Below are 22,299 nucleotides of genomic sequence, written 5' to 3' on the forward strand. Positions count from 1 at the left end.
GACCATTTAAATTCTGCTGAGGCATAGGAGCTTGAGGAACCTGCCTCAGTTGAGCTTGTGGAAGGTTAGGACCTTGCATCCTTGGACTCGGCTCATTCTGTGGCTGCATGGGATTACCAATCCGAGTCTGCACAAACCATGAATTTTGAACCTGATTATCGTTCAATCCCCAATTGGGGTTGAGTCGACACTCCTGTTTCCAGTGCCCCATCTAATTACAATAATGACAAGTATTAGATTTCTTTAACATTGTCACATCAATCCCAGTACTCTGGTCAATAGGGATGCCACGACCTTTACCCTAGGGAACACCATTTTTACCCTGTATCAAAGTCCTCCCTGCTGGTATCCACCACTGTGCATGCTATTGACATTTTAGTATATCGCTGAGTCTGACCTCCTCTTTCTGCTGCCTTCATCTGAACCAGCATGAACTTTTCTTCAACCGCTTCTGTTTCATGTTCAATTTGTCACTGCAATATTTCGCATACCACATCAATCAACTTATTTTGTCAACAAATCAAATGCTGTTGAATCATCAAAATAATCTTGGGCCTCAATCCTGTCACAAACCAGGACACAAATTATTATATCCCTGCTTTCAGGATCTTTCATCCCGGAATGCTGCTTGAACACTTTCAGCAATCTCTCATAAAAAGCATGCACAGTTTCTTTGGGTTCTTGAGTAGTTCTGTCAATCTTGACCCAATCAGCTTCCTTTTCGGGCTCCTTCCTTTAAAAAAATTTGATTACCTGTTGAGCGCACACACTCTGCATTTTGACCTATATATCCTCATTAACACTTACAGACATGCAGCTGAGTTTTGAATAAAGGTCTAGGTTTTGTGCCTACAGCACACCTAGACACATTCCTCCTCCATTGTGAGCTGGCTGAATTTTTTAGAAAACTAAAATTTAAAGCCTTCTTTGAAAAGAACACAAGACTAAAAAACAAATCTATTTTTTGCCTGCAGGCCTTGACATTCCCCATTGAACTACTCACTTTTCAGCAGGCTGTATTTAATGAGGTTGAACAAATATAGGATAAGGACACCTACCACAACATCAGTAAGGAAGAGATGACAGCACTCCAAGAATTAAAAGCTGGTCAGAACATCAGTATTAAACAGGCTGACAAAGGGGGAGGTGTGGTTTTACCAATTAGAGAGGATTACAGGGCTGAGTGTAATGGTCTCCTAGAAGACCGAAAACTACAGAGTTGTACCCCTAGATCCTTCACGACAATTGAGTAATGAGATCAGGAATCTCGTGGAAGAAGCAGAGTCCAATGGGGACATTTCTAAGAAAGTGGCAAACTTCCTTTGTACAAAGAACCCCAAAATACTGAATTTCTACACTTTTCCCAAGATTCATTAAAACAGAACTCCCACCGCCTGGCCGACCCATCGTGTTCAGGATAGGGGGCCAGATGTACGACCCTAAATTGCATGCGCAAACAGGTTTGCGACCCGTTTCCGCATGCAAAAGGGCCCAGGGCCATGTACAATTCCTAAATAGCGAGTCGCAATTTTTATTCGCTATTTAGGAATTGCGAGTCGCAATTAGGAAGGAGCGTTCCCTTCCCAATTGCGTACGCAAATCAATGTACGAATGTTTTGTGACCGCAATTGCGGTCGGCAAACACTTGCAAATTACCACCCTCTTCAAGTGGGTGGTAATGCAGTCTCAATTTGGAAGGTGTCCCCAAGGAACCCTTTCCACTTTCTGGCTGTGTCTAAAAACATTTTTGGGGGCAGGCAGTGGTCCCCGGGACTAACCCTGGGCATAGTTCGCGTAGTAGCGCTACGCGTAGCTACGCGAAGTGCACTTCGCAAGAGACACGTAGCGCTACGCGAACTGTGTAGTACGCTGTTCGCGATAATTGCACAGTGCCGGATGCTTGTCCGCACTGTGCAATCATTGCAAACGGCATCTTGCACAGTGCAAGCAGTCGTTTTCTGCCGCTCTAATAGATTTTTACTCGAGCCGCAGCTTTCTCAACGCGGGCTGGTAGTTTCTCATCGCGAGCGGTCGCGAACATACGCGACCACTCGCCATGAGAAACCTGACCTCCCAGCGTTGAGAATGTCGCCGGGAGGTTTATTTTCCACACTCTCGATCGGCAACTTGATGTTGCTGATCGCGAACGAGGAAAAAGTCTCGCTGGGATGTCATTTTGCTCGCTCGCGGTCGCCAACTTGACGTTTAGGACCGCGAGCGAGCAAAAAATGCCAACTACGCTATTTTGCACTGTGCTACGTGCAATTCGTGTAGTGTGAAGTAGCACAAACTACACATACTTCGCAGGCGTAGCGTAGTTGTCCGCCCGGGGTTACTAGGGACCACTACCGGCCTTAAAAAATGAAACAAAAACGTTTCATTAAAAAAAAAAAAAGCATCCTGTTTTCCTTTAGGGAAAACAGGCTGTATTTTTTTTTAAACTGCTTTATTTAAAAACAGTCCCAGACATGGTGGTCGGCTGAGCCCAGCAGGCCACCACACCTGGGAGGGCCTGTCATTCCCAATGGGCTCGCAAAGTGCAAGAGTCTCATTAATATTAATGAGCCTCGCAATTTGCGACCCCATTGGGAATCGCAAACCGTGTTAAACACACCGTTGTAAATGGCAAATTGCACCTCGCAAATTGAGACTCGCAAATGAGTCGCAATTTGCTAAGCGCAATTTTGCTGGTCGTACATCTGGCCCAGGCACTCTTTTGGAGTCACATTTACGGCTTAGTGACATTCTTTCAATGATATTTATTTATTTATTTCTGAAGCCCATAGTGCAGGGTACCTCGTCATATTTGAAGGATACAAAAGACCTCCTGAACTTACTTGAAGAAATAGAATTTGACCCTGAGAACCACTTACTGTTGAGCCTTGATATAGAAAGCCTATATACTAGCCTGCCCCAGGAGGAAACTAAGACAGTCATCAGGAGAGCTCTGGAGCAAGAGAATTGGGAATACAACACCCCACGAGAATTCATAATTGATTGTGCACTCCCAGCTCTAATGAGGAATTGTTTTGAGTTTGAGGGTACCCTTTAGATTTAACTCTTTGGGACTTCAATGGGGAGTACCTTTGCCCCCAGTGTGGTAGGGCTATATGTGTTCAATTTTGACAGAAAACACATCCCTAATGATAACTACCCCTACAGAAGTCAAATAAAATTGTGAAGACAATACATAGATGGCATTTTGATCATCAGGAATGAAAAGATAACGTTGTTCGCACTATTCATAGAATGGATCACTAGCTGTGACAAAAACTTGAAGGTCACACATATGGTGGGCTCCACGTCCATTACTTTCTTGAATGTTAAGATATTTGCAGAGAATGGCGGACTGTAGACCACAACTTACCAAAAACTCACGGACAAGAACACACTACTTAAATTTTATAGTTTCCACCCCAGAGTGCTCAGGGAGAATCTATCATATCTGCAATTTCTAAGGTTGAACAGAAACTGCAGCAAAACCCTGGATTTCAATACACAAGCAAAATCTCTCACAGAAAATTTACGTGAGCATAACTACTTGGAGAAGAGGTAGTGGGTCACTATGCATGTGGGAATTGTATCATCTGTCACCTGACTACTACACAAATGCTGAATCTGGTAAGGTGTGGATGATAAACACACAAATTGCAACTTAATGAATGTGATATATATGATCATGAAAATCAAAACCTGGATCTACGAGCACTTCAGCAACATAAGATGTAAATGAAATACCACAAGAATGACAGATCACTTCTTAAAGGATGGCCACACACTGAGGGATATGTGGTGGGTGATCATCGAACAACTGGAAGGGAGCCAGGACAATCTGCAGAGCACCTGTTCAAGAAAGAACAACGTTGGATTTACTGCCTGTCAACACAAAAACTGGATGAAGCGATTATATACCATTGAACATGGCCATTCATGTGTAATAAGATAGGACATTCCCAGACCCCCTTCAGAATAAGACACTTCTGTATCTTCATGGGACTAGACGCCACACAAGCCCATCTTTTTTAGGCTACCACTGAACTGCAAGACACTGAATTAGGGATTTTGAAGTTTTTAGTACTTCGTGCTGTTTTTTAGCTACCCACAAACCAGTCGACCCCTTGGAAGGATGTTCTTTATCATCCGTGACCCTGGACAGATTACCTTTTTAACTGAAGTATGGGCGAACACCACTGATTCTTACTAACACACAAACTAGTGATTCTACCGAGTACACCGTACAGGCCAAAAAAGCAACTGTACATAGACAATTGTAATAGTAATTGAGCAAGGCTTTTCTCGCCTGTTCTGTTTTATTGTATTTTGGGCCAGTTCACTGTTAATCGCCATAGTGCACACAGAACTGTAATCAGGGTTAATTCATAGAATAGTGTGGGGATTACCGCCCTGTCCACTGCACTCGACTACTGGGTCCCTTTTAGGGTTAACTGTCCATGGGGATATGAACATTGCGAGGGAGGGCAGTTCCACCCAATTCGAAACTGAGTCACATGCATGACGCAAGCCTATGCCCACATGCAAACACAAGGAGTGTAGAGATGCTAGCACAACTACTTAGTCCTTGTGGGCTGAGTTTTAAGTAACATCCGAATCCCATGAAGGACAGTAGTAGGTGCTGCAACGGGCGGCCTGCCTTGATGAAGTACGTTTTTAGGATGGAGGTGGATGCACCCTTATGACGAGCCTGATGTGATTCCCGAGGAGAACAATTCTGGGAGGTGGGCAATTAATTGAGGAGGAAACGTTGGGGGACACAAGATGACAGTGCATTTTTCTTTCACACAGAGTGTGACTATATGCACCACCCCCTCTCAGGATCCGTGTTGCCCTAATCGGTAGCGATAAAAGGAGGTGATACATTGGGAAGGCACATTGGCCTTCTACTTAATCATACTCACTACAAGCCTTCTGATGCGATGCACGTGTGTGTGTGGCACATGTTTTTTGCCTGATTAGTAACGTAACGCAAGCCTACCACTCAAATTGCAAATACCACAGGCACAATTTGCCAAAAGGTGACAATCGTAAGATGCTCATGTGCCACTATTTTATGTATACGTGGCGGGGAATAAGGAAGAGCACCCTGATATGAATATCACAAAAAGATTCTTTTAACAAAATCAATGAAAGGAACAACCACTTGAAATGATGTTATTATTTCCACATGCATGCCGATACAATGGAAATACCGATGTAGATGCATGATGAGCACGTGGCATGCATGCATGCGCCGGCTCTGCACAATCTTCATCAATGATATGATCTACCATGAATGTATGCATAAGGCCTTTCTCATTATATCCACTCTAGATTCAGAAAAAAAATTGGGTGAAAATCGTAAGTTACTGATGGTTCCAACCTACACATGCATGCCTTAGTGTGTATGGGTCTATTGATTAGATTATTCACTAGCATTTCGTTCCTGAAGAAAGCAACAGTGACTCAAACTGCACTCATATTTGGGTTAAACATCAGCCTAACACCAGTATTTGAGAGGTCACTGATTTCTCTCTGCACATCCACATCACCTTTTTTAACCCTACCCAGGGAATCCATAATTAACATTTTTCCAAGGGACTGTTATTCCGGAGGTAGTTGTCAATTAACTCATAAATTCACCAGGTTATACAAGAAAAACTGCTTCGCTGTAATCAGGCGTCGTAGCACAGCTAAGATGCATTCAGCATCTTAGGTGGGAACCCAATGAAGAAGCATGCCACCAACTAGGTTGATGGGTGAGGGTTCTTTTAAAAAACCTAGTGATTTGTCTGAGATATGAGTGAAAGACATTTGTGACAACACATTGGGATGGTAGCGAGATCCTTTATCTGACGATACTTTTTCATTACCAAAGGCGACGGGGCATGAGTCATTGGATACCTTGAGACTCTTTTCTGTCTTCAGTATAGCCACTGTACATTCTGCCCCCACCTCACTTAGTACCACTTCGAGAAATTGTTTGTGAATGCAGCAAGATCACCTCTGCTCCAAGGTACATGGATGTAACCTCCACCAGGCATCTCCCTTAATGGGAAACTCTGAGCTCCCTCTTCGTCTAGGGAAGGAGAGGGTGGTTCGCCCTTAATCCCTTAGTGGATACCACCTCAAACTTCTTATGATCCTTCTTTTTGGCCTACCTGCCTTCCCACCTATCGAACTCACTCCATATTTTGTATACTGCCAATCAGTCCCCTAATTTGCAATTTCATCCATGATGTCCTCATACGTGTTATGCCTTCTTCATCAACACACATGCAGTAACTCTTCTGTAAAGATGATGTTCTATTAAGACCTATATCATACAGTTGGGACAATTTGGAAAGCTTGTCAGGAACTTGCCCTGTAACATCCTTACATATGTATATGAGCTAATTTTCCTGATAAGTATCTAAACAGTAAAGGTCAAGATTACCTAATATCATTTCATTTTTACATCAATCTTAACCTGGCCACATCTACAGGCTTATCCTTGTCAGGAGACTGGACTTCCCTGCTTAGCTCTGATCCTTCAGGGGATCCATCTAAAGAATCTAACCAAATCTTCTACCTCTTGTGAATTAATACCATTTTGAGATCGAAGAGAATTAAACGTTCTTGTCCCTCTGGGACTACTGTTTGGAATACACTAGGATAAATTCCTAATGACCATGCAAGAGTTTTGAGGTATTGGGGTAGATTTCTCTGTGGGAGTGCAGCCTGTCATCTTTAATGTTGAAGACACAGGGGCAGGATAAGGTGAAGTTACCTTACTTGGGACCAAAGGAGTCCTTCTCATCCCTACCCAACCTGGTCCCACACGGACTATGGTTGACACATTTACCTTGCAGCACCAATAGTAACAGGACTAGTTATTGCATCTGGTGCAGTTAGAACAAGGGGATTCACAGAAGCATGAATCCACGATGATTCTCCCATAGGGATCTGGTTTATATTCCTCCTTCCACCCGCAACAACGTTACTCATCTCTTCTGAAGGGGCCATATCATAAAGTGGTGGACATCCTGACAACAGCCCATTGAAACATTCAAAAAGACATCACTAAAATCACTATCATCACTCAACCTTTCTATACTCTCTGTTTTGACCTCTCCATTTGTCCTTTTCCTTTTCTGGGATTCCTCTCGTCAATGCAGGGTGCAGCCTAGTTCCTTCAATTATTTCTGATAGCTACTTTTGTAGTTCTTAATCCTCTTTAGCTTCTATACAACTAAGCACTGCTCTCTTTACCTTTACCCTGATACTTCTACTTGTCTTTATCATGGGCTGTATGTTCCCAAGTATTAAGTGGCTCATATTGTCTGAGTCTAGGGGGTGACTTCATTTCAAACACTACTCTTCTCAAATTTTCAATAATTCTTTAAATTAAATATGCCATAGTGAGGAAATCTCAATGCACCTTTATTTTCTGAAATGTTACGCCACTGATTCAGCCAAATGCATGTGTGGAGCACCATATTTCGGCCATATAATGACTTTCCGGTGGAGCCTCTTTGCTCTCTCTTAAAGGAAATCCATAATAGCTCTGAAACTTTTAATTTTCAATCAATTACAAACCGCATAATTTTATTTTAAAATAAAAGATTAACTCTTCTCTTAATCACAATTAACGTTGTCCTGCACTGATAGCCAATCTCAGCACGGTACCTTCTTACCTATTCTATTATGCATGATTTTCAATGCCAAAACCAATATTAATTTGTGGATTTATATAGCAGTGGCTCATCCCCCTTGAGGGTATCCAGGCGCTGGCCATTGGCATGGGGAAATTAAGTAATTTGCCCAGAATCCCAGGATGTTTAGCCACCAACGAGAAGCAAACCCGGATCCCCAAGTCAGCAACTCTTGCTACTGTGCCACATCCTCTCCCTAGTAGCACGGAACTACACCAACCATCCAACCCCAGTGCGGCATATTATGATGCACTTCTCACTCCTTGCAGTGCTTCATCCTCCTCTACAATTTTTACGAATGAAACATCTTGCACCACTAAATAGGTGCAATAAACAAAACTTCTGTCTGCTCCTCTGAAGAAATTAAAGTATCTCGATCCAAAAATAAATTGTCCGGAGTAACACTTTCCGACCTACACACAACCACCAGGATCCACCAGCACAGACTGCTGTTAGTACTCTCACAACAAACTTCAAATTCCTTATCGTAATTGTGTAGTCGATGGAACACAATATATTGTTATTTATATGGGGATCTTATTCTGCAACTAGTCTGATAACAACTTCAACTGCTTAGCAATTAGCACTGCTATATCTTCACAATAGTTCAAAACACCGTCACACTATGCCACATACCTGCAACTTAATACACACAATTGAGATACACAACCCTAATTATACTCACTCTTCTCCTATGCTGCAATTCTTTTCCGAATTGCTGGAACATTGCCAATCCTCCAAAGTTGTACATGGGCCTTCAGGGCTGGGACCGGGCATGGCAACTCTAAATCTCATATAAGAATATTTGAGCTTCCTTTGCTTCAGTAACTAACCATCCAACATGTTACCATCCAATAGTGCGCTGATATGTTCACCTTAATCTCTTCGTATAATCAGCAGATATATTTCCCCATTGGGTTTGAACTGGGGTGACGAAGTGTGCTAAAGAATGAGGATGGATTCAACCCAGATCTAATAGTTGATGGGGTGAGTGAAAAGTTTCACTGCTCCGCCAATCATCTCCTTGTGTTTGCCTTGTTCGCCCTAAGTTGGCAGGTTATGCCCAGACATGGTTTCCTTGCTCACATTGCCACTGGATTCAAATTAGCCTGGCTGATGAAGGGTGTTACCCCGAAACCGGTCCTATGATGCTTGTTTCCGGTCCAGGGAAGACCTGGCTTGGCAGTTCGGGCTGGACTTTTCCTAATGAGGAACAGGGTCTAGACTGATTTGCATATGGCTGGTTCTGAACTGGGGTGGCAAAGTGAGCTAAAGAACAATGATGGCTTCAACTCTGATCTAATAGTGACTGGGGGTGAGTGTCTGAAAAGTTTCAGTGCTCCGTCCATCAGCTCTTTGTGTTTGCTATATTTCCTCATTGATCTTATGGACCGTTGTTAGTTGACTTGAAGTGCTGTAAGGATGATAGCATTAGAAATACTTTTCCAACTTGTGAAGCCAATTTGAATGCACAGGAATCACATTTTGATTACATGTGTTTATTTTGAAATATGAATCCATCCATTATACAAGCACAGTAAAAATAAATTCAGAATAAACAGCAATATAATTTGAAGGCAGAAATATTCAAGTAAATTGAGTTGTAATAATATGAGCTACTGAATGCTAACAGCCACAACACAAATTAAGCAAATTGTTGCAATCGGGTGTCCCATAAAGAAACTTCCCTTTTCTAATTTAGACGTAGGTTGAGGATTAAAATACTCACAGGAATTTCTATTCAGGGAGCATAGAAGGTGTCAGCATAAAATAGAACGTCTGTAGAAGTCCAGGATGATAAAAGAAGTGTTCAGCATGAAGCTTTAAACTTGATGAAAAGCCCAGCAAGAGAGGTCTCTGAGTCAGGGTAAAGTTTGCCTAACTAGCTATGCAAACACCAATTAAAAAATAGTAGATTAAAAAACATCCATATCGCTTTTCTCACCACCAAGAACAACCAGATTGCTGAATGTGAAGGGAGTCAACATAGTCTCTTAAATTCCCATTTCATTGAAACTGGAACTGCAGCGGTCAACCTTGAGGACCCCACTATCCTGGTATGTGATAAACAGAAGTCCTCCTTTGACCATTATTTCTCCAAATTCATAGCCATCTTCCTCCTGACAGGCCTCTCTATCAGTCATCTAATCCAAACAATAAGCCTTTGTCTAAATAATGAGAAGCATGATAACACACCTGCAGAAGAAAGAAAAAAGCTTGCTGGCAACACACTTCAGTTGGAGCCTGAAGCAGTGGCGGCTCCTCCGCTGAGGCAGAGGAGCGTCGCCCCACTGCCTTCAAGCAGGAAAAGAAAGGAAAAAATAAAGTGATACTATAGTAATATCATTATCATTTTATTTTGTCCTCCTGCTGCGGCAGCTATTATGAGGCAGCAGGTAGGGCTGAAGAGCAGGGGAGGAGAGTAAAACCCCCCTAAGTGCACAATGACTGTTTGGTCGGCTCTCTTGGGCCGCCCAAATCAGTCATGTGCACTTTCCCTGGTCTCCATGCAGGCTGCATTACAGCCTGCATGGTGAACATGCCCACCCCTCTAGCCCCTGGCTGAGCGACATGTCATGGCGCCAAGACCAATCACAGCGCTGCATTGCAGCATTGTGATTGGTCAGGGGAGCCAGTGTGCCGGGTGCTTCCTGTTCCTGGAAGCCGAAAGCAGGAGCAGAGACGCAGGACCCGGTGGAAGAGTAAGTGTTTTTTTACATTTTTTATTATGACCAGCGTGACCCCTACACCTTTGCCCACCCTGCCACCCATGCGCCGTGCCGGCCACCACTGGCCTAAAGTCAAGCTAAATTAATTCAAGAATGAAAATTAACTTTGGTTACACTATTATGGGGCTTATTACAATGTTCGGAGGATCGCCACCGACATGTCGTCGGTGGTGCTTTGCCCGACAGTCAGGGACTTGATCTGACCACCACATTACAGTGCCGGAGGTCAGAGCAGAAACTGTGGGGAAAGACTGCCGCCTCCAGCAGGATCTCTAATCCTGTTGGGCGACAGTCGTAATTATATTCCCTTAATGTCAGTGGTGCAGAGCAGGCACTGCAGTCAGGATTATGATTATCATTACCCACTACCCTTTTATGGCGGTCCCACCACCAAGCAAAGGCTTTTGGAAACAGCATTTGGGGGCCCCTAACAGGGCCTCCCTCCAATGTAGGCTTCTGAAAAATGGCCCTTGAGCACATGTGGTGCCCTCACACACAGCCATGCACAGTGTGCCATGGACCACATGGTGCATTGCACACAGTGCATGGATGTGCACATATTTTTCTTTTCCATTGCGCCATGTGTTGCGGCCCTTTACCTGGTCCGCATCACAAGCCGTAATGGACAATAATAGCTTCCAACCGCCACACCTTGTCCTCATGGGTGTGATAGAGGGGTCAGTGAGGGATCGCTGATGGGCAAGAATTTGCTCCCAAAAATTATTTTTACAAATGTGAGGAACTGCAGATACATCGCAGGGTGCTTATCATGGCTCCACATGTCAATCCGCAATGCATCCATGGATCCAGAGGCCAGCTAAAAAAAGGATACACCTACTCACAGACCCACTCACACACTCTCTCACACTCCAATACTATTACTCAAACACCCACTCATAAACTCATGCAGCCACTCCCACACCCACTCACACACTCGCCCACAAACCCATACAGCCACTCACAAACACTTACAAACCCTCTTTCAAGCTAAGAACAGAGTTCCTTCTGTTCAGTTTTTTACTCTGGATGGTGCTGTACTAGTATGTTGTTTTTGCTTAAAGGATGTTTCCTATTGTAGGGGAGGCATCATTGCTATACCTCTTGGCCACAACCGTCAAAGTTGCTTGTGGGCAAAGTAAGTGAAGATGGTGGCACTTTTTAGTTGCTACATGCTATACATGCTGCTAAGTAGAGCAGTGCTAGAGCTAGATTAACCACTATTGGCAAAGCAAATGGGTCTGTCCTACAAGAGTTAGGGGCACCATAGGCTGAGTTCAAGCTAATAATAACACTTGAGTAAAGAGAGTCTTAGTGAGAGACTTTTATAACAGCTATTTAATGTAGAGTTAGTAGTGTCTCTTATTGTTCCAATGCAAAGACAATAAACCCATCATTGAGCTGAAGGAGCCTGTTTTAAAAACATAGATGGCATAAGCAGAATAAAAGGCATACATTTTATTGCAGTAAGAATGTTCTTGGAGGCTTCTATCCTGGTGAATGCAGCATTGCATATGCTTTACAGAAAACATTTTACTTTGGGTGGGAATTTGGAAAACACAGATCACTGACATAATATCGATTACAACAACAATATCGTGAACAGGAATATTGTGTTAAAAATATTGAGTACAAAAATATTGTTTTCCTATACTTGTAATAGTAAGTTAAAAAATATTTTTTTTAAAAATAATTTCACAATGATATTGTTAAAAAAAGACAACAATATTGATATATAATATAGTTTAAAATAGTATTTCTTAAATGTTAGTATATGATATTACTATAATGTAAACTAAATACTTTTAAGTAACATTTAATACTATATAAATGTATACTTATATAAATGTACACGTGTATGTTCATATATACACATATATATATATATATATATATATATTATTTAAAATATATTTTATAATATTTTAAGTTTTTGATTTCTTGTTCAACATGTACTACTACAAAAGCATATATACCAGTGGTCCTATCCTAATTTGGTGGTCGGAATGACCGCCTGCATGTCGGGCGGCCTTACGACCGCCGTGATGTCAGGTGATGGTCCCCCCACTGTGTGTGTGTGTTGTGTTTGTGTTGTGTTTGTGTTTTTCCTCTGGTGGTCACCAGTATGTATTTATAGTTAGGAACTAGTTTCCTTAGACAGAGCATTTTTTGTTTTGCTAACAACTTTGCTGTTGTTTGATGAATTTTCACGACATTTTCAAAACTAGTTTGCCACTAACTACAGCTGCTGTCTTGAACGTTTCAGGTTGATTTGTCATGCAGAGTCGGAGAAAAAGGGGGGAGCCCTAAAATGTATTTTCCCAATGCAATTTCCCATAGGGATATTACACATGACAACTGTCCGAACCGCTGGACAGAATTAGACCAAATTTGGCAGAATCTTGGTCCAGAAAGATCTTTTTGTAATTTGGTGTTAATCCATTCAGTAGTTTTCAGTAGTTTTGGAGTTATTAAAGAAAAAAAGATTTATAGCTACCTAGGGATGTAGTTCCACCTCAGATCTAACGTGGCACTAGCAATGCCTTGATTAACTGGCAGCAACCTAAGAGGAAAGTTGCGGCTGCCATTTTATATACTGCATCACTGTCCAGGGACCTGAAAATTAAAGGGAAAACTGATAGAAGCGAGGGTAGAAGTACCATGACCTCATGGGTGTGATAGAGGGGTCAGTGAGGGATCGCTGATGGGCAAGAATTTGGCCCCAAAAATTATTTTTACAAATGTGAGGAACTGCAGATACATCGCAGGGTGCTTATCATGGCTCCACATGTCAATCCGCAATGCATCCATGGATCCAGAGGCCAACGAAAAAAAGATACACCTACTCACAGACCTACTCACACACTCTCTCACACTCCAATACTATTACTCAAACACCCACTCATAAACTCATGCAGCCACTCCCACACCCACTCACACACTCGCCCACAAACCCATACAGCCACTCACAAACACTTACAAACCCTCTTTCGCGGGTGGTGGAAGAAGCCACTTATCTAGGAGTTTGTATTACATCTGATCTAGATAACCTGGTTAATACAAATTTGAAACCACTTACAACGGTAATTAAGAAAGATCTACAACGTTTGGATAACCTACATCTCTCTATCATTGGCAGAGTTAATGTGATTAAAATGGTGTTCTTCCCTAAAATTCTTTATTTGTTCAGAGCGATTTGCTTAGAATTTTCCTTACCCTGGCTTAATTCGATGGAAGGGATATTCTCTAGCTTTTTATGGGCTTATTCACAACCACGGCGGGCTTATAAATTCCTTACTCTCCAGAAGGATCGGGGTGGGCTAGCTTTGCCAAATTTACAGGCGTACTACTGTGCAACCGTGCTATTATACAGTAAGGAACTGTTGCAATGTGATTCGGAAGGTCAGGTGGGGGAGGATCAGACACCCTATACGCCTTCTACTTTCCAACTACTCATAGGTAGCGAGAGTAGAGGGTCCTGGTGGAAACATCTTCACGACAGCTACCACAAAAAAGTTAAACATAAAACATTACTTAGTGGATTTAAGGTCTGGAAAATCGTTAGGAAACTGCTCGGGATTGGAAGACTGTCATTCTATACACCTATAAAAAACAACCCAGATCTGCCCGAAATTTTTAATGACAAATATATCCATAAATGGCATAATAAAGGATTTAGCCATTTAGGCTGCTTTTTCTCCTCTACCGGGGTATATTCGTTTGAAGAATTAAAAAACAAATTTAACTTAGATTGGCGGGATTTTTTCAAATACTTGCAAATTAGAGATTTTTTGTTACAGAAAATAAGACAGACGGTGGGGATGGTTAAGTATAAAATCAAGCTAGTAGACATACTGCTATCTGATGTAAATAACACGATTGGGGGCATTTATTCTCACATTAATACTTTATTTCCTGATGATATGGAGAAAATTGCACAGAAATGGTTAGAGAAGGCTGAAATCGCCAATGAAGAGTTTAATTATGCTTACGAAATGTCTCAAACTATTTTGATGTCAACCAAACTTCAAGCACAATTTTTTAAAACCGGCTTCTTCTTATACTACACACCGGATAGAATCGCAAAATGGGGCAATGGCTCGAGTTCTTGCTGCCCTAGATGTATGCTTTATAAGGCCGACTGTATACATATCTTTTCTACTTGTGCAGGACTAAAATTGGTCAAACAAGAGATAGGGAAATTTCTGTCTACCATTTTGCATAACACTACTACTCTATCCTACGGGACTATTCTATTAGGGGCAATAGACCCTGGAAATTCCAGGGTTGGTCACAAACTTATCTTTATCGCCATGGCTGTTTTCAGGCTATGTATTGCCTCAGCATGGCGTGATAATTCTGCTCCCACTTTCCAACAATGGTTGGCCCGTTTTTTGGCCGTCGCTAATACCGAAATTGCAATTTATAGATGTAAAGGCGTTAGGCGACGTAAAAAAGGGTTAAAAATGTGGTCCCCTCTAATTTTATGGCAACAGACTTCTGGCTCTCTGGACTGAAATGGTAGTTTAAAAGGTAATCAGCTTTGGATACCTTAATATATATATATCTTTTTCTTCTTTTCCGTCTTTCTCGATTTAAAATGCACGATATATAAATGTATATATGTATGTACTCCTGTCTGTCCGGGAAGGGAGGTGGGTGGGGGGGAGCTAGGGGAAATTAAGTTTGTTGTTAAAAAAACGTAAATAAAGATATTAAAAAAAAAAAGAAAAAGCAAATAGGTCTGTCCTACAAGAGTTAGGGGCACCATAGGCTGAGTTCAAGCTAATAATAACACTTTACTGTGGGTGGGAATTTGGAAAATACAGATCACTGACATAATATTGATTACAACAACAATATCGTGAACAGAAATATTGTGTCAAAAATATTGAGTGCAAAAATATTGTTTTCCTATACTTGTAATAGTAAGTTAAAAAATATTTAAAACATTGTTTTTTTCACAATTATATCATTAAAAAAAGACAACAATATTGATATATAATATAGTTTAAAATAGTATTTCTTAAATATGTTCGTATATGATATTACTATAATGTAAACTAAATACTTTTAAGTAACATTTAATACTATATAAATGTATACTTCCACACAGGAAAGGTTACCCTTGTAGAGACGCCACAAAATGGTAAGTAACTCCATAGCTTTATTCCTGGTTGCAGGCACATTGCTCATTTTCCCCTAGCGCTGCCATATGCATTTCGGGCTTCCTGCCCTTGATCACTGGCGTTTTACACAACATTCACAACAGCCGCGTGGACTATACACCATAAGCCCCGCCCCTCTGGGACTTCGTTTCATTCATTGGTTTCTGGGTATGGAAGTCCATTTATTCATCATAGTGATTGCTGCTTGGTATGAGTGAAAAATTAAAACTGCACTCCCCAAGTGGGTTGCGGGGAGAATTGTCCCAAATACCTGCTATTTTTTCACCAGAAATATTGGATTTACCACTCCCTTTGCAAGCACCCAGAGTTCCGAGTGACGAGGTCCGCTTTGTTCCAGCAGTGGGGCATCTCCGCGACAAGGCGCGCCACAATTTAGTTCCACACACGAAAGGTTACCCTTGTAGAGACGCCACACAATGGTAAGTAACTCCATAGCTTTATTCCTGGTTGCAGGCACATTGCTCATTTTCCCCTAGCGCTGCCATATGCATTTCGGGCTTCCTGCCCTTGATCACTGGTGTTTTACACAACATTCACAGCAGCCGCGTGGACTATACACCATCAGCCCCGCCCCTCTGGGACTTCGTTTCATTCAAGGGCATGTGTGTGTGCAACATGAAACTTTGAAAAATGCACTTTAGTGCACTTTTTAAAGTTTTAGCAAATTACCAGCCAGTTCAACTGCTTGGTAATTTGTGTCCCCAAATAGTGAAATCGCTATTTCACAGTGCTTCTTGCATTGCAGTTAAGGAATCGCAAATTGCGATTCCTTAAATGCAATCGCAGTTTGGGAAATCGCAAAAAATTGCGATTTCCGAAATTGCACATGCCAAATAGAATCATGCATCGCAAAAGCTCATTTTGCGATCGCAAACAGCAGATTTTTGCGAATCGACCCATTTGCGATCGCAAAAAGCTTTGATGCATGTGCCCTTAACTGTAAATACACCATTGCACAATTGTTTACAACCTCAATGCAGTGGCATGTATGTTTATGGGCTGCACATGGTTTACAAGTTAATAGTGGCCCTCTGATTTGTATGAATACTGCATTTTAGAAAACTAACTCAACGTGGAACCTTAAAAAGTGTTATTGCTAATCACATTGGGAGCTCGTGGATTTGACTATTTTCTTTTTAAAATTAGTTTATTTCAGTGAGACAATATTTAGGTGTATTCAGGGAACAGCTGCAGGAAAAGAAGCAGAGTGAACACCTTGACAAATGGAGCCTTTTAGGTGGGCTGCAGCAGTGGTTACATGTGGGGTTTACAGGACTTAATTTGTAAAGTAATGAGTGCTGCACTGAATACCAAGGCAGTGTAGTTCTGAATCTACCTCAGGCTTTTTAATCCACTGCCAGACACTCCCAACCCCTTTATTTCACTCTTGCAGGTTCCTGCTTTCTCCCTTGGTAATGGATTTTCCGTCTTTCTCTTCATCATTCTTTCTTGTTTATGTCTTTTTTCCTCTCTCGATAACAGCCTGATGAGGGAAAAATAGGTGCGTGTGGCCCCCACTGGCAACCACCGGCTAAAACTTCTCTCTGTCATTTCGGCACTGCATGGGTGCTTCTCTTCATGGAGTGCTTGTAATGTAAGCAGTCCCACATGAAAGTACTAGCCAAAATGAAGAAGGAGGCTTAACAAGTAAACAGGTTAGATTTTAATGAATACTGGGAGGGAGGTGGTCATTTTCGGACATCTCTCACCCAGTTGGTCTACTACTTGGTGGCCGTCCACGTATGGGACCCCACCTAAACCGGTCCCTGCTGTCAGAAATCTGGGAGTGATTTTTGACGAGAACCTGAATTTTATGGCCCACGCAAACAAAACAGCAGCTACTGCCCACCATAAACTAAGGCTGATTAAGAAAATCATGCCGTTCTTGCCAGCTGCAGCAGGAAAGACTCTGATAAGCTCCCTGGTGTTGTCTTCCCTCGACTACTGCAATGGCATATTTATCAATGCCCAGGCCAGAGTTACTAATAAACTACAGACAATCCAGAATGCGGCAGCCCGTCTCCTGTCGGGAACCCCGAATTTCATGCCAATCTCGGAGACCATAAAAGATCTTCACTGGCTCAAGATCCGGAATAGGATAAAATTCAAAACCCTTTGTATAGTATACAAAGCACTGCATAATCACGGCCCTCACTTCCTTAAAGCCCATCTCAGGCCTCACTCATCCACAAGATCGCTTCGATCTAACAATCTCAAGCTTCTGTTGGTACCGCGAACCAAAACAGTCACTTGGGGCGATAGGCGCTTCTTGGTGGCTGCTCCTAGACTGTGGAATTCTCTGCCAGTAGCCATTAGAGAAAGCTCGTCCTTGATGCAATTTCGCAGAAAAACAAAGACCTGGCTGTTTGGTCAATAACAGCTGCCGATTTAGCTTCTGTGGGAACTTCACGCACTGTCGCTAGCGCCGAGACGCCTACGGGCATTTGTTCGCGCTTTATAAATTGTAAAAAATAAATAAATAAATATGCTCTCACAGTCCATTCCAGGCCACCAGTATTCTGATCTTATGCGTCTTTTGGTGACACTCATTACAAAGTATCCATTATGAGCAAGCTTCATAATATGTTTTCTTAGTGACACGGGCACTACTAGCAACTTACCACAATATACAATACCACCAGCAATAGACAACTCCCCACTCTCCTCATGGAAACACTCTGAGGCATTAGACGATTTTCCTCTCACATGCCAACAAACAGCCAAGTAATTCCCTGCTTCTTGCATAACTTAATCTTCATTCACCACTCTCTTCCATTCCTCCTCCCTTTGGTGACTGCACTCACCTGGGCTACCACTAGTCCTTCGTCCTTCCCTTCCTCAACTCTTCCTCTCTCACCGGCAACCTGGACAAGCAATCAACTGTAACAGTTTTTTTTCAGGGAACATATTCCATTGTGAAAATGTACTTTAAAAATTGTATTGCCCACCCTGCTTACCTGGGAGACTGCTTGACCGCTACCTTGCTGGAAAACACATCCACCAGAGGCCTGTGGACTGTCTGAACCAGAAAATGAATTCCCTACACGCATCTTTGGAAGCGATCCACACACCACCAGCAGGTCAAGGTTTCCTTCTCAATAGTGGAGTAGTTTCTCATCACAACCCTAAAAGGCCTAGATGCATAAGCAACAATGACGTCCCTTTCATCACAAATTTGCAACAAATGTGACCCCAACTCCTCACAACTGGCATCGGTATTTGATTACATAAGTGTCATTAGTGTCAATTGGTGTAAGCGCCGAGGCAAATGCTTTGTCTTCCTTTAGGTCACTGAACTCTCTCCCACAATTATCGCACTACACAAACTTCTCATTCTTCAACATGAGCTTCCTCGTGTCTAGTTTTGTCTGCAAACATACAGATGAAACAGGAATAATATTTAGCTAATACCAAGAATTGGTCTTAGAGGATCTTTGTTCACTGGTGAAGAAGCTTTTTCTTGGCCCCTTTGATGCTGGTAAGCATTTCGCCAATGTTGGGCAAAGGGTGATGGTAGACCCAAATGGTAGTTTTCAAGTTGCTTAAATCCACACACAGGCCTAAGTCCCTGTTCGACTTTTTTGCTAGCACAATTGGGACCAACCACTCCACTGCTTCAATTTCTTCTATGATTCCCTCACCACACAATCTTTGCAGCGCTTCACGTAATGACTTACATGTAATAAGTGTTACCCTATGGGACTGATGCTCTTTAGGTGTCGCTCCATGCTTTAGCACAATTGTATGCTTGAACCCCTTCATCTTCCCTAACTTCTCATCAAACACAGAAGAAAATTCCTCTATCAAAGGCACCTCTCCTATAATCTTAATGCCTATTTGCACACCCAAAACCTGAGCAAGATGATTTGGATCCAGATTTTACTTGAAATCTTTTTGCTCAGGCCACACCAAAAGACAGGAGCCATCCTTGGCAAAATAAACTTTGAGGGAACCACTACCCCTTGAACCTCTAAATTGGCTTTGATGAACCCCACTAGGTCTTTTGGTTGGTTGCCATATTCTACCAACTTAACATCTGGTGAGAGTGCAGCCAGGAAATGGAACCAGGTACACACTCATTGTCAAGAATACACCGATACAAGGTCTGCCATTATATTAATCGCCTCTCCATCTATTTTAATCACGCAGTAAGAATATTCCATTCCAGTACCTCCTATTTGCTGTATTTGCAAGATGACCTCCTTGGCTAACTCATCTTTGCTACCACTTTCCACAGTGTTAACCACATTCTTAATTTTCCTGAACCAACTGAATTTCCCATGGCACACTCTGGCAAAATGTCCCTTCAGGGTGCAATCTCTGCGCACTTGACCTATAGCAGGAAATGTTGCGTCCGTTGCCAGGTGTCCCTTCAAGCTACATTTGTAACAAGTTTAGTTCTCCAAATTGAATATGACATTTTTGTCTTCCACGTTCAGCTTTTGACTATTCCTGTGAACGTTAACTACTCTTTCCTTGGAAGCCAATTCTTTCAATCCTTCATTGGTAATTTCCGCTCTCTTAATAATGTCAATATTCATTTGCAATGTTAATCCTTCGGTGTTCAACAACTTCTCCTGGACCTTCCTGTTTACCTTCAACACCAACTGGTCCCTCAACGTCTCATCAAGGGACCCTTTAAAATTGCAAGTGGCTGCCAGTGACCTTAGACTATCAACATAACTATCCACAGATTCCCCAGGCATCTGGCTTCTTTTAGGAACCTAAACCTTTCTGCTTCCTCATTTCTCTTTTTCCAAAGTTTGTATCCAACTGGTTCACGCTATTTCATATTTGTCCCTGTCTTCATCATCTTCATCTTCCATCTCCATGAGTGGAAGATGTCTTAAAATTCCGCTTCCCTTTGCTCCAAAACAATGGATAAGCATGGCAAAAGTTCTAAATGCCTCCTCCAACGGCTTACACGTAAGCCTCAAACCTATCTTTCTAGTACACTATGGGTTTACCAGGAGTATGCAAAAAATGTGGGCATGATAAACCCTTCTGTTCCAGGATTCAGCAAGCTAACATGCCTTTAACACAATAATCTCCCTCCTTTAAATTTTTTGCTATGTGTCTCAAAGTAAAGTAATTATTCAATATGGTGCCTTAATTACATTTGTTCGTGTAAATGACTAATTGCAGAGCTTTCACTTTGTCAATAAAACTCCCCTGCAACCTACACCCTGGATGCTTTAGAGTCAAATTCCCATCCTTTTTGTTGTTGTTGAAGACACAAGCTTTGTTGCACAGCACCAGAGCAGATTTATATATCGGTGTACAGTGGTTGGCTGGACTGCAGGGCTTGTAGTTGCTAGGTAACAGATTGTTCACGTTTTTCGCTGGTGTAGCGCCCTGCTCACAATGTTGACGTATAGTTAGGCAACTGTCTCTCCATACCGATGCACAGGAGCTGGGGGCATGTGCGTCGATGACACCATTAGACTCACGCTAGCTTCATGTGTTGGCCCAGACTCGCGCACGAAGTCCTGTTCAGTGCTGCCTCCTACGCATTGCTTCTCAAAGAGCAATTCACCCGGAATGGGTGGCTGGCGGTTCCTGCCTCAATTTAAGTGTTCCCGCCTCAATGTAAGTGTTGATAACTATCATAGGGCACTAACATCAGTCATTGATTATATTGCCCCTTTTAAGCCATAAAAAGAAATTCTGAATTGAGCTATGCCCTGGTACTCACCTGAATTACATAAAGAGAAGTCAACATGCAAACAACTGGAGAGACGTAGGCGACTATCTCATAACTTACAGGAAAGAGAAACCTATAAAATCGCATTAGCACGTTACCATAAAAAAGCTTGCAAAGCGCACATTTTTTCCCAACTGGGTTGAGCTGGGAACTCCTCCAAAGAGCTCTATAAAGTTCCTTAATCTTTTACGAATCCGCTTGCCACTGCTGACTCCACTCCCCCTTCTCAAGCATTAAGCGATAATATCGCTAACTACTTGGAAGAACAAATCAATTGGATTTATGATGAATTCTCTGTAGCTAATAACATCCTGAAAGAATCTACCTTTCTTACCCTACTAAGTAACAATAATGCTAATTTATTAGAAAGTTTTAACCCCCTACAAGTTTGATGCGGTGGAGGAAATGTTGAAATCTGCTAAGTTTTAGTGTTTTAATATGCCTAAAGTTCCTACTTTCATTCACTTTTTATGAAATGTTTACATATGATCCTTTTATAGTATGATATTGTATTTTAAACCTTTTTAATGCACATATGTTTACCCTTTTTGCTGACTTTTTATCTTCCTCCCTCTACCTGCCTTATGAACATCAGGGTGCTTTATTTCTTTTTCTCTGTATGTGCAACTGTTGGTTCCATGTTCCATTTGTTGAACTAAGCTTGCTCTGCTGCCATCAATGAGATTTATTGTTTGTATTTTTTATGTGTTTTATTCTCTATATGTATTGTTAACATTTATGTTGCTGTCTTCTCACTTTTATGTTTGGAAAAAAACGAATAAAGTATTTTGATGATGATGATTAAAGCAGAACACCTGTACCCCAGGAGTTCAAATCAAAGCCCCTGTACACTAGCAAGTGTGAGTGAAGGTTAGTGATTGTGAAAGTGTGAGTGTACGCAAGTGCATATGTAGGTTGGAAACAGCAAGTGTGAGTGTATGGGTCCATTTGTGTGTAAGGACACCCAAGGCAAATTCTGAAAGCAATGAGGT

This window comes from Triturus cristatus, chromosome 4_1 (assembly GCF_964204655.1).
Source record: "Triturus cristatus chromosome 4_1, aTriCri1.1, whole genome shotgun sequence".
Lineage (NCBI taxonomy): Eukaryota > Metazoa > Chordata > Amphibia > Caudata > Salamandridae > Triturus > Triturus cristatus.